This window comes from Zonotrichia albicollis, chromosome 8, assembly GCF_047830755.1.
Source record: "Zonotrichia albicollis isolate bZonAlb1 chromosome 8, bZonAlb1.hap1, whole genome shotgun sequence".
Taxonomy (NCBI): Eukaryota; Metazoa; Chordata; class Aves; order Passeriformes; family Passerellidae; genus Zonotrichia; species Zonotrichia albicollis.
Window position 1 is genome coordinate 44,417,132 of NC_133826.1, and position 11,628 is coordinate 44,428,759.

General features: G+C 48.4%; 1 long non-coding RNA gene across 1 annotated transcript; it reads left to right on the forward strand.

Annotated features, from left to right (window-relative positions):
- The first annotated feature begins 2,590 nt into the window (after nucleotides 1-2,590).
- On the forward strand, nucleotides 2,591-9,055 carry LOC141729919 (uncharacterized). Its single transcript, XR_012581483.1, has 2 exons — nucleotides 2,591-2,698; nucleotides 6,704-9,055. It is a non-coding gene; the product is annotated as an uncharacterized LOC141729919 (long non-coding RNA).
- Nucleotides 9,056-11,628: the final 2,573 nt, after the last annotated feature.

Genomic DNA, 11,628 nt, shown 5'->3' on the forward strand with positions numbered 1-11,628 from the left:
GCCACTTCATTCAACAAGGCCCCAAAGTTTCACAGTGGTCTCCAGGATTCCATGAGGCGCTTAAATGTCAAAATGGACCTTTGGATCCATGGGGGCCCACAGTGTCACAATGGGCTCTTTTGGTTCCACAGCTTCTCAATGGCCCCTCGGTTCCATGTGTCCTGCACTGTTCCATGAATCCTTAGTTCCATGGGGTCCTGTAGTATCACAATGGTCTCCTTGGTTTCATGGTGCCACAGTTGCCATAATTTCCATGGTATCAAAACTGCCCTTGGATCCCAAGAGGCTCCAGAGTGTGACAATGGCCCCTTGCTTCCATGACAACGTGTAGTTTCACAATGGTGTCCATGATTCCATCAGGCCCTGCAGTGTCACCATGGGCAGTTGGTTCAATGACACTCCACAATGTCACCACAGCCCGTTCATTCCACAGAGCCCCACTGTGCCACTGTGGTCTCTTTGCTTTCAAGGCTCAGAAGTGCCAGAATGACCATTTAGCTCCATCAGGCCTTGAAGTTTCCAAATGGTCTCCATGGTTTTATGACTACCCCCTGTGTCACAAGAGACTCTTGGTTCCCTGAAGTTCTTCAGTGTCACAATGGGCCCTTGGTTCCATGAGGTTTGGTAGAGTCACAATTGACTCCCTGGCTATATGAAACCCTGCTGTGTCACAATGCCCATGGTTCCATGAGTGTCCATGGTGTCACCACGGTCTCCTTGGATCCCCAGTATCACCATGGTCTCCTTGGTACCATCCAGGCCTTGTAACAAGAGATAGGGAGCCATTCTGTGCCTTAGATGAAAGGCTGCAGAACTCATGGTTGTGAGGCTGTGTCACTGATAAGAAACAAAAAACACCTGAATCTGAACAGCAAATATCATCTCAAGTACCTTCAATCCCAGCCTCGACAGATGTAGAAAATACAAACAGAGGTAGAAAATAAAAACAGAGATTCCACAGTAAATCAAAAACAGGGACCATATTTTGAATGCAGGCAAAATGCTTTCAAGTGCATTCGAATGCACTCGCTATGATGGGGAGGTGATGATCCCCTATTCCAAGAGTGAACTTAAGAAGGGCTGATTATTGAAGGAACTACAGAGAACCACAAAATAAGAAAGGAAGGTGGCACAGGCAATTCTGGAATAGGGACACCAGAAGGCAAGAGCAGATGAAGCAGTGCAGTCACCATCATGAAGATCACGTTCACATGCTGTGGGCAGCAACCCCATCAGGCCGTGTCACCATCCCCTGGTACAAGGGGGGTCACGATGGTTCGTTTCACTGATCTCAGGCTGCAAAGACACACAGCAGGGGACTTTCAGTATTAACCAAAACAAATGTACCTTTTATTGAGTGCCCACAGCAGATGCAGCACAAGGAATAGAATGGAGATAAAGGACAGAGAGACAGAGAAAAGGAGGGGGGGAATAGCTACCAACAGAGAGATGAAATCCTCGTGGTCCGGCCAATAGATCCGTCTGGTCACATCGGGGAGAGTCTCAAAGTCTTTGGTTAACTCAGTGCTCTTTTATAATCTACCGCCGGGAGGGGAGCAGGACGGCACATGGAGGGAACAGTGGAGAATAAATCCATTGAGAACAGGTACAGGCAGTCCAGTTCTGAACAGCACAAACCGGTGCCAGCAGTGAGCAGGGCCCATTGTTTCAGGACTGGTTCCTATGGGAAACATCCCGCTTCCCATGGCAGACATCCCGCTCCAGTCAGGCCAGCACTCCTGGGTTGGAATTTGAAGGGTCTCAGTCTCAGTCCTTGGGGAGCGCTTCAATCTCTGTCCTTGACGGCGGCTGTGAGGCAGATGAGGGATCTTTGAACCATCTCTTACAGACTGACGTCGCAAAACATAAAAACAATTATTCATCACCCCTTAAAAGAAAATTACCTGAATTATTTTTCTTATTTATAGTATTATTATTCTATATTTGTATTACCAAATTTGAATGTTTATATTAAAAAACCCATACCATTTTAGAAAGCAAAAAATTTATTGGTCATTGGTTCTAAGTAACACGATTCCCTTCATTAATTCACTGTCCAGTGTGGCTCTTGATTTCTCCTTAATGCTAATTAGCCCCATTTTAAATCCTTTTGTAATCCTTTTTTATCATTTTCACAGAAAAGGTAAAAAAGGCCACTTTGGGGTCTCTGGTGACATTTCTGGGGCACATTTGGGGCAGTTTGGGGTCTGGAGAGGGAATTCAGAGAGAACTTGAGGGTCTGGAGGACACTTGGGGGAGCCGAGTGGGCACTTGGAGGGGCACTCAGGGATTCTGAGGGACAGTTCGGGGACCGGGGCAGCACTTGGGGGTCCAGGGGGTTCCTTGGAGGTCAGGGAGGGGAATTTGGGGCCCTTCGGGATCCGGGCGGGCCCTTCGGGGGCCCTGACAAGCTTCTCTGGGGCGTGGGGTGTGATGGGAGTTGTAGGCGCGGGTGTAATGCAGTTTAACATGGCCGCGGAGCATCACGGGAGTCCGAGACGCAGCTGCAATGGCTCTCAGTGGGGCGCAGGGCATGACGGGAGATGAAGTCCCGGCTGGAACAGCACTGGACATGCGCCGCAGAGCATGATGGGAGTCGTAGTCCCGGAAGTGGCTACAACGCTTTGTTTGGGAGTCCGGGAAGGCTCTGGGGGGAGACTCCTGCGTCCGAGCCGCGACTTGAGATCCTCGGGGGAACGTAAGCGGTTCGAGAGAACTTGCGGGGAGTTCGAGGACCTCTAACAAGGTTCTTTAGGGTGCGGGGCACGGCAGGAGTTTTAGGCGCAGGACTGTGTTCTGAGGGGCTCTGGGGCCGCGGGGGAGGAGAGGAGATGAATTCCCAGAAGTGGCTGTACCGGGCATCTGTGGGGTCGGGAGCACTCAGGGGACCCGGGGACGCTTTTAGGAGGTCCCGAATGGGCGCTAAGGGGGCAGTGAGGGATCCTGGAGGGTCTGGGGGACACTTAAGGGACAAATGGGGGGCCGATCCCGGTGGTTCTGTGGAGCGCGGGGCATGACGGGCGTTGTAGTCCCGCCTCCAATGGGGCTCAATTGGGCCGCGGGGCATGACGGGAGTTGTGGCTGAGATAGGCACCGTCCCCGAGTCTCCGATCTCTGGCACTGATTGGCTTCGAGTGATGACGGGCGGGAGCCTCGGCAAATGGGATGTGGCAAAGGCGGGAACAGCCCATTCAACTTCTCCAGTCCCCCCCAATACAGCCCAGTTCATCCCCAGTACAGACCAGTGCAATGCCAGTACAGCTCAGTTCATCCCAAGTAGAACCCAGTTCAACCCCAGTGCCCCTCCAGTCCCTCCCAGTACAGCCCCGTCCCTCCCAATAACCCTGAGTTTATTCCCAGTCCCTTCCAGTTCCCTCCAGTGTCATTCACAGGATGCCCCAGTGTCCCCAGTCTTCTCCGCAATGGCCCTAGTGTCTCCAGTATGTCCCAGTCCTCCCCAGTGTCACTCCCAGTCTGTCCCAGTGTCTCCCACAGCATTCCCAGTGTCCTCAGTATGTCCTAGTCCTCCCCAGTGTTTCCAAGGACAGTTTCATTTCTCACGGTGGCCGTGGCAGCCAAACCCAGCAGTGGGGTCAGTGCAGTGCCCATGGCCGCAGCCCCTTGTAGTGCCCAGTGCAGCTTGGGCTGATGATCCACCCTCACAGCGGGCCCAGGGCAGACCTGCAGTGCCTTTGGTGGCCCCTGGGGCTGGCACACACCTGAGCAGTGTGTCTGTTTGCACTGAGGAAACTCAGCAGTTTGAGATGGCTTCAAAAAACTCCAAAAAGCGAAAACCCCTCTTAGGCTGAGTGCAGCCAGCTCTGCAAGCACAGCAGGGCCCGGGGCAGTGAGGACAGACAGGATGGGGCTGGGCAATGTGGAGCAAGGTTGTCCACACTGGGTCAGAGCTCCAGGCACAGCTTCTGTGAGCAGGCCAGAGCTGCTGAGGAGAGACCCTGGGTCAATATCAATCACAGAATGCTGTAATCACCTCTGCTCTAAAGGGAAATTTAATAAAAGACACCCTTTAAAATAGGAATGTATATTTTATTACTGCTCTTTGAAATCTTTCTCCATAACTGGACTAAGAAAACTTTAATGACCCTCTCAGGGCTTTGCTGTTGTTTACATCACACTCAGTCCTTAAAAGTGTCTTGAAAAAACTTCTCAAGAACTCAAAGTTAAATTTAAACTCCAAATTTTCTTGAAGTTTTAATGGCTGCCACTGAGGGACACGACTGCCTGCCTCTGCCTGCCCTCACAAAGGCTCCTTCTGGGGGCCATGCTGCACTACAGCCCTGCCCTGGCAGGGAAATTCCTTTCTGTTTGGGTCCTGTCTGGCTCTCCCTATCTGCCCATTGCATTAATTCTTTCTTTCTCTGGCTGTTCTCTGTTGTGCCAAAAGGATCCACATCTATGAAACTTCCCTTCAATCCCTCCCAGGTCTCCTCTGCTGTCCTCAGTTTCCACTCCACTGAGCACAGAACTGCTTTGTCTCTGTACATGAATTTGCTATTTCAGACGGTGTCATTTACTCAGGCCTGAGCTCTAGTCAGGGATAACTCCCAACCTCACATGGACATGTGATTCTACCAGTGTGTTGCTTATATACAGCCACTTAATGTGAATTACAATTCATCCATTTCCATAAAACCCACCCCAAGTTCCCAGATTCAGTCCTTGTTTTCTCTATCCCTGCACCCTTCAGCCAGATGTCTTCATCTTCTCTTCCAAACATTCCTGCTGGGAAAGCAGCCCCTGCATACCTTGTTCCTGTGCTGAAAGTTCACAGGCAGGGTAAAAATGGAATGAACCCTTTTGGTACCAGCCCCAGGCTTTGTGTGGGCAGGCAGAGGCAGACAGGAGGCAGAGCTGTCAGCAAAGGAAGGGCCCAGCCAGGTGGGGCAGCCGGGGGATGCCGACAGCCTGCAGGGACAGAGGCGCAGGGCAGGGACACCGTGGGACAGCCTGGGCTGCACAGGGCACAGGGATGGGCAGCAGCTGCAAGACAGCCGTGCCAGAGCCACCTTGGGCAGCACTTTGGCCATGGCTGCTGGGCCTGGGCCTGAGGCCGTGAGGGGACAAGTGACCCTTGCAGGGCTGGGGCCTCATTGCCTCCTTGTCCCTGCTCAGCAGCCTGGCAGGGGCCGCCCCATGCTCCTGTCCATGGCATTGCACATCCCCACATGCCAGTGCCCATCCCGGGAGGAGCCCTGAGCAAGGAGGGAGGGACAGGATCTGCCTGGCCAGGGGCTGGGGCTCAGGCCTTGGCCCTTGGCATTCCTCAAACACATCCAGCTTTGCTCAGCACCAGAGACACCTTTGCCTTGTTTATCCCCAGCTGTCATCACTGCCTCCAGGGTTCTGCTCTAACTGGAACCTGGGGACACTTTCCCAGTGGTGTCCCTCAGGGGGAGCCATTAAAACTTCAAGAAAATTTGGAGTTTAAATTTAATTTTGTGTTATTGACTCTCAAAGACTGAGTGTGATGTAAACAACAGCAAAGCCCTGAGAGTGTCATTAAACTTTTCCTAGTCCAGTTATGGAGAAAGATTTCAAAGAGCAGTAATAAAATATACATTCCTTTTTTAAAGGGTGTCTTTGATTAAATTTCCCTTTAGAGCAGAGGTGATTACAGCATTCTGTGATTGATATTGACCCAGGGTCTCTCCTCAGCAGCTCTGGCCTGCTCACAGAAGCTGTGCCTGGAGCTCTGACCCAGTGTGGACAACCTTGCTCCACATTGCCCAGCCCCATCCTGTCTGTCCTCCCTGCCCTGGGCCCTGCTGTGCTTGCAGAGCTGGCTGCACTCAGCCTAAGAGGGGTTTTCACTTTTTGGGGTTTTTTGAAGCAATCTGAAACTGCTGAGTTTCCCCAGTGCAAACAGACACACTGCTCAGGTGTGTGCCAGCCCCAGGTGCCACCAAAGGCACTGCAGAGCTGCCCTGGGCCAGCTGTGAGGGTGGATCATCAGCCCAAGCTGCACTGGGCACTGCCAGGGGCTGTGGCCATGGGCACTGCACTGACCCCTCTGCTGGGTTTGGCTGCCACGGCCACAGTGAGAAATGAAACTGTCCTTGGAAACACTGGGGAGGACTGGGACATACTGGGGACACTGGGAACACTGTGGGAGACACTGGGACAGACTGGGAGTGACACTGGGGGATACTGGGACTAACTGGGGACACTGAGGACATTGCAGAGAAAACTGGGGACACTGGGGCATCCTGTGGATGACATTGGGAGGAACTTGGAATGACTGGGAATGGGCACAGGTGTATTGGGAAGGACTGGAGGGGTACTGGGGTTGAACTGGCTTGTACTTAGGATGAAATGGGCTTTACTGGGGTTATACTGGTCTGTACTGGAAATGGACTGGACTGTCCTTAGAGGGACTGGACGAGGGTGGTTTGGCTGTTCCCGCCTCCACCGCATCCCATTTGCCAAGGCTCCCGCCCATCACCGTTCGCAGTCAATCAGCACCGGGGACACGGGCCATGGGGCGGTGCCTAGGTAGGCGCCATATTTTCTCTTTGCATACAACGCCCGTCATGCCCCGCGCTCCACAGAACACCCTGGCATCCGTCCCCATCTGTCCCATCAGTGTCGCCAGACCCTCCAGGATCCCTCAGTGTCCCCTCAGGGCCCATTTGAGACCCCCCAAAAGCGTCCCCAGACCCCTTGAGTGCTCCCAACCCCACAGATGCCCGGTACAGCCACTTCTGGGAATTCATCTCCTCTCCACCGCGGCCCCAGAGCCCCTCAGAACACAGTCCCGCGCCTGAAACTCCTGCCATGCCCAGCGCCCTAATTGCCCAGTTAGAGCTCCCCGAGCTCCCCCCAAGGGCTCCCGAATTAAGTTCCCCCGAGGACTTGAAGTCGAGGCTCGGACGCAAAAGTGTCCCCCAAGTGCCTTCTCGGACCCCCAAACATCGTGTTCAAGCCACTTTCGGGACTACAGCTCCCATCATGCTCCACGGCGCACTCCCAGCCCTATTCCAGCCGGGATTTATCTCCCATCATGCCCGGCGTTCCTCCGAGAGCAATTGCAGCTGCGCCTCCAACTCCCGTGATGCTCTGCGGCCTCGTTAAACTGTATGATACCCGCGCCTTCAACTCCCATCACCCCCCGCGCCCCAGAGAGCCCCGTTCAAGCCCCCCAAGGGCCCGCCCAGACCCCGAAGGGCCCCAAATTCCCCTCCCTGACCTCCAAGGGCTCCCCTGAACCCCCAGGTGCTGCCCCGGACCCCGAACTGTCCTTCGGAATCCCTGAGTGCCCCTCCAAGTGCCCACCCGGCTCCCCCAAGTGTCCTCCAGGTCCCCAAGTTCTCTCTGAATTCTCTCCCCAGACCCAAAACTGCCCCAAATGTGCCCCAGAAATGTCTCCACGGACCCCATAGTGCTGACCCTTGACCCTGTGTGAGAAAAAGATCATAAAAAAGGTGACAAAAAGACTACAAATATAACTAATTACCATAAAGAGGAAGAAATAAGTCGCCAATATTAATTAATGGAATTGTCTTTCTTAGCATGAGAGACAAATCTTTTTTTGGTTGCTAAAAATGTATAGATTTTTAAAGAAAAATATTAAAATAATGTAATAAAAATAATGAAAAATACTATTATAAATTAGGATAATATAATAATAATTTTTTATTAATTAAATTTTATTTATGAGGAAAAATAATTTTTTACATGTTTTGGGATGTCAGTCACAGATGGGCAATGTCAGAATATTCAGTCTGGGACTGAGGAGCAGCTTGTCCAAACAGGCTCAGCCTGCAAGGGGCTCATTCTTCTCCCTGCCCAGACCTGCTCAGGAGACATTCAGCATCAAGATCACTTGGGGAATGCTTCTGTGACCGCTTCTCTGAAATAAAAAACAAAAAATGCACCATTGATTAAAAACCAAAAATCAGGATGTGCACTTTGGAATCTCCCTCATGAAGAGAACTCCAAACTGACTCCAATCACTGCACAAGCCCTGGAGACTCAAAGACAATGGAAGGGAGACAAAGAGCTCCTGAGGGCTTTCTGTATTTTAATCAGCCCCACGCTGGATTTGGGGCTGGGTCCAGGACCCTCAGGCATGCAGAGAAGGATGAAGAAGCTGCTCAAGGAATCAGCAGCAGAACTCCAAGTGCCTTGGAGCATGGCTGGGCCCCAGTGAGGGCAGGGAGTGCCAAAGGCTGCCCAGGGCCTGGTGAGAGCAGATCCTTGAGGCCAGGATTGCAGGGAGCCCAAGGTTCTGAGCAGGGAACTGCAATGCTGAGCAAGGCCTGGCAGAGCTGGATTTTCTCTCCTTTCAAGGGTCTCTGGGTAGGCACTGTTGGTTTCAGGTTCATGGTCTCTGTACTGCTCTTGGCCTGCTCTGGGTTAGGGTGATGAAGGCAAAAAGCTCTGACCATGGTCCTGATGTTGTCTTATGTTTTCTCTGGTTAGAGGGGTTATTTTAATTCTTCATTTGCATAGTGGCTTGTTGTTCTAGTGGTTGTTGTAAGGTCATTCTTTTCTGCTAGGTCTTATAGGATTTTCATATTTGGTTATTGGGTGACATAATCCTCTTCTTTATGGTGTCGGGTGGTTCGCCATCTTAGATGAGAGTGGGAGTGATAGTAAAAGGTTTTAAAATCATAGCATTTGGGGAATTAGAAAGAAGCTAGACTTAGTGGGGCCCTGGAAAAATGTTAAAAATAGACTCTGAAAATGTTAGGCTTTGTGTTTGCCAGGTCATGTGAAATTGCATTTACTTAAGCAGTATATGATAAATGATATAATTGTTCAATGTTATGATTGTTTAGTAATTAAATATAATTATTGTATAATCATAAGAAGAGTAATGAGAAACTATGTTAGAAATTTAAGGGGAACTACGAGGAGCTCATGCTTGGATAAAATCTATGTATACCATAGAACAATATATGTTTAATAATTAACATGAAAGTTATATAACGATAGAATATAAAAACATGTTCATCCTGAATGCATGTTGGAGACAGATTTGGGTTTGTACCCCTGACACCCAGAACTCTTCAATAAAAGCACCTGCACAGAATCATTCTCGTGATTATGTGCTTCTGAACGCTAACAGGAGCAGTGGGGGTAACACCTGACAGTGAGGGGATTTACATAATTATAAATCCTTTAACTAATATTGGAATTTGACATAACTATTAAACATTCAACAAACAATCTATGACTAACATTGGAACTTTATATTAACTCCTTTAACAATGAGCTTTATATCAACTCCTTTAACAATCGATTCCCTACAATATCCCTCTCTAATTCTTCGCGAGGATTAAGCCTGCATCAATTAGCAATTACTTCTTCTTGAAAGTACAATTTTCTTACAATTTTTAATATTGGTTGTAAATTTGCTTGGCATCTTCACGTTCTTGATCATTCATTATCATGATTTTTTACTTTTACTTCTTTTAATTAAGCTCTTTTGGTATCATTAAACTTGCTTGTGCAGCAGATGTTATAACTCGGATTATACAGGGGAGCATGCAAGTAGGAGGATTAAACTAGCAATTTCACATAAGATGAAAAAAGGTTTTTTTTCCACCAATTTCCTTTTAATGACCAGAAATTGTCCCACCAGCTGGTATCGAATGTAGGGGTCCACTCTTGTGTTCCAACATAAAATAACTTCCAGATTTCCTTTGACATATTTCTAATTACTTCACTGCAGTCATCCATTTCTAAGCAGCACTTGAGGAGTTAAATTTTCCACATATGCTTCCTTCATCGACCAATAAATAACCTACTGCTAGTCTGATTTGATACACTACAGTTCTAGTCTGGGATAGTTGGTCATTTATGTGGTCTAAAGCTAGAGAGGTTCAGTTCGATACCATTTCAAGTACTGCTTGTAATCTTAGAATCCGATTTAACGTATAAATTTATTAGAAGACTTAGTAGGGGATGTGGTTGGTTTTGACTCTTCAGTGGGAGGTGGTACAGGTCCTTTAATCTGGGTTATATGTGTCCATCCCTTCTCTTGGGTCTGTATGGCTGTATTGGTGGTGAGTAGGACTTGAAAAAGCCTTCAAACTTAGAGGTTAAAGGTGCAGAGTTCCATGATTTAACTAACACCCAGCCCCCTGGATTGATCTTATGTACCTTAGTGTCTAAGGGAGAGGTTTGAGGGAGATAGCCCTTTTTCCTAAGACCTTCTAACATACTTCCTATACCCTTTAGATATTTTTGAGTGGCTGTCTCTCCTTCTGGATAAATTCCCATGCTATACGGGGTTGTCAAGAAGGGGAGTCCAAACATCATTTCATAAGGTGAGACTCTTATACCTGATCAAGGCCTTGTTCTAATTTGTAACAGTGCTAAGGGTAGACATTTAAGCCAATTCATCTGGGTTTCTGCAGTTAATGTAGTTAATGTGTTTTTGATGGCTTTATTCATTCTTTCTACTCTTCTGGAGCTCTGGGGATGCCAATGGGCTGTGCAACCTCCATTTCATTCCCAGGGCTTCAACAACTTGTTGTAAGACTTGGGCAGTAAAATCTGGACCTCGGTCAGAATCGACATTATTTATCAACCCGTATTGGGGAATGATGTTTTTTAGGATTGCTTTCGTGTACTTGGGCTGTCTCTGTTTTGGTCGGGAACCGCTCTACCCAATGGGTGAGGTGATCCACGGTCACTAATAAGTGACTGTGTCCCTGAACTGGGGACATTTCTGTGATGTCTACCTGCACACTTTGGAATGGCCACAAGGCCAACTCTCTTCCCCCAGATCAGATAGCACACTTCTCATTACTTTCTGATTCATTTGTTGGCAAGTTAAACATCCCTTGGTAACTGCCTTTGCTATGGTACGTACTCCCATGCACATAGGATCCCTTGGAAAGTGGTCACATAATCCTTGTATTCCCCAATGGGTCAACTCGTGTAACTCCATCATCACCTTTCAGGCCAGAGCTTTATTTAAAATTTGCTGTCCATCAGGGGTCCACCATTCTCCATTTTCTTTTTGCTGTCCTCTCATCTTTTCTAACTCTCTTAATTCTTTCTTGTCAAAGATCGGTTTTTTCTTTTTTTCTTTTCCTACTAGGTGTTTTACCTATCTTAAGAATTTTAATTGGACTTTCCTGTTCCAAAGCTACTCCTTTCACTACTTGATCAGCTAATTGGTTTCCCTTTATTTCAAGGGTGTCCCCTTTTTGATGTCCTTTTGTGTGAACTTTGGCTATCTCTATTGGTTTCCTCAGGGACTCTAGTACTAATTTTCTTAGCTCTTCATATATTAAATTTTTGCCTTTAGAATTTAGGCAACCCCGTATTTTTCTGAATGTATGGATAATTTTGAATGCATACTGGGGAGTTGGGATAGATTGTTCTTTTATCTTTTTCTAGTAAATCTAGCCCTCTCTTCAGGGCACAGATTTCACAGCACCGGGTAGACCAATTTGAGGGTAGTTCTCCTTTTTCCTTAACTTGCATGTTCTGCCCATCTATGCTTGCATACCCTGAGACCTGTTTACTGGCTACCATTTGCGATTATCCATCTGTAAATAAAATTCTCTCATATGGGAGGGGTTCATCTTCCAAATTTTCTCTCACTTTAGTCTGCATTTCAATAATTTCAATAGGCCAAGTTCTTTTTAA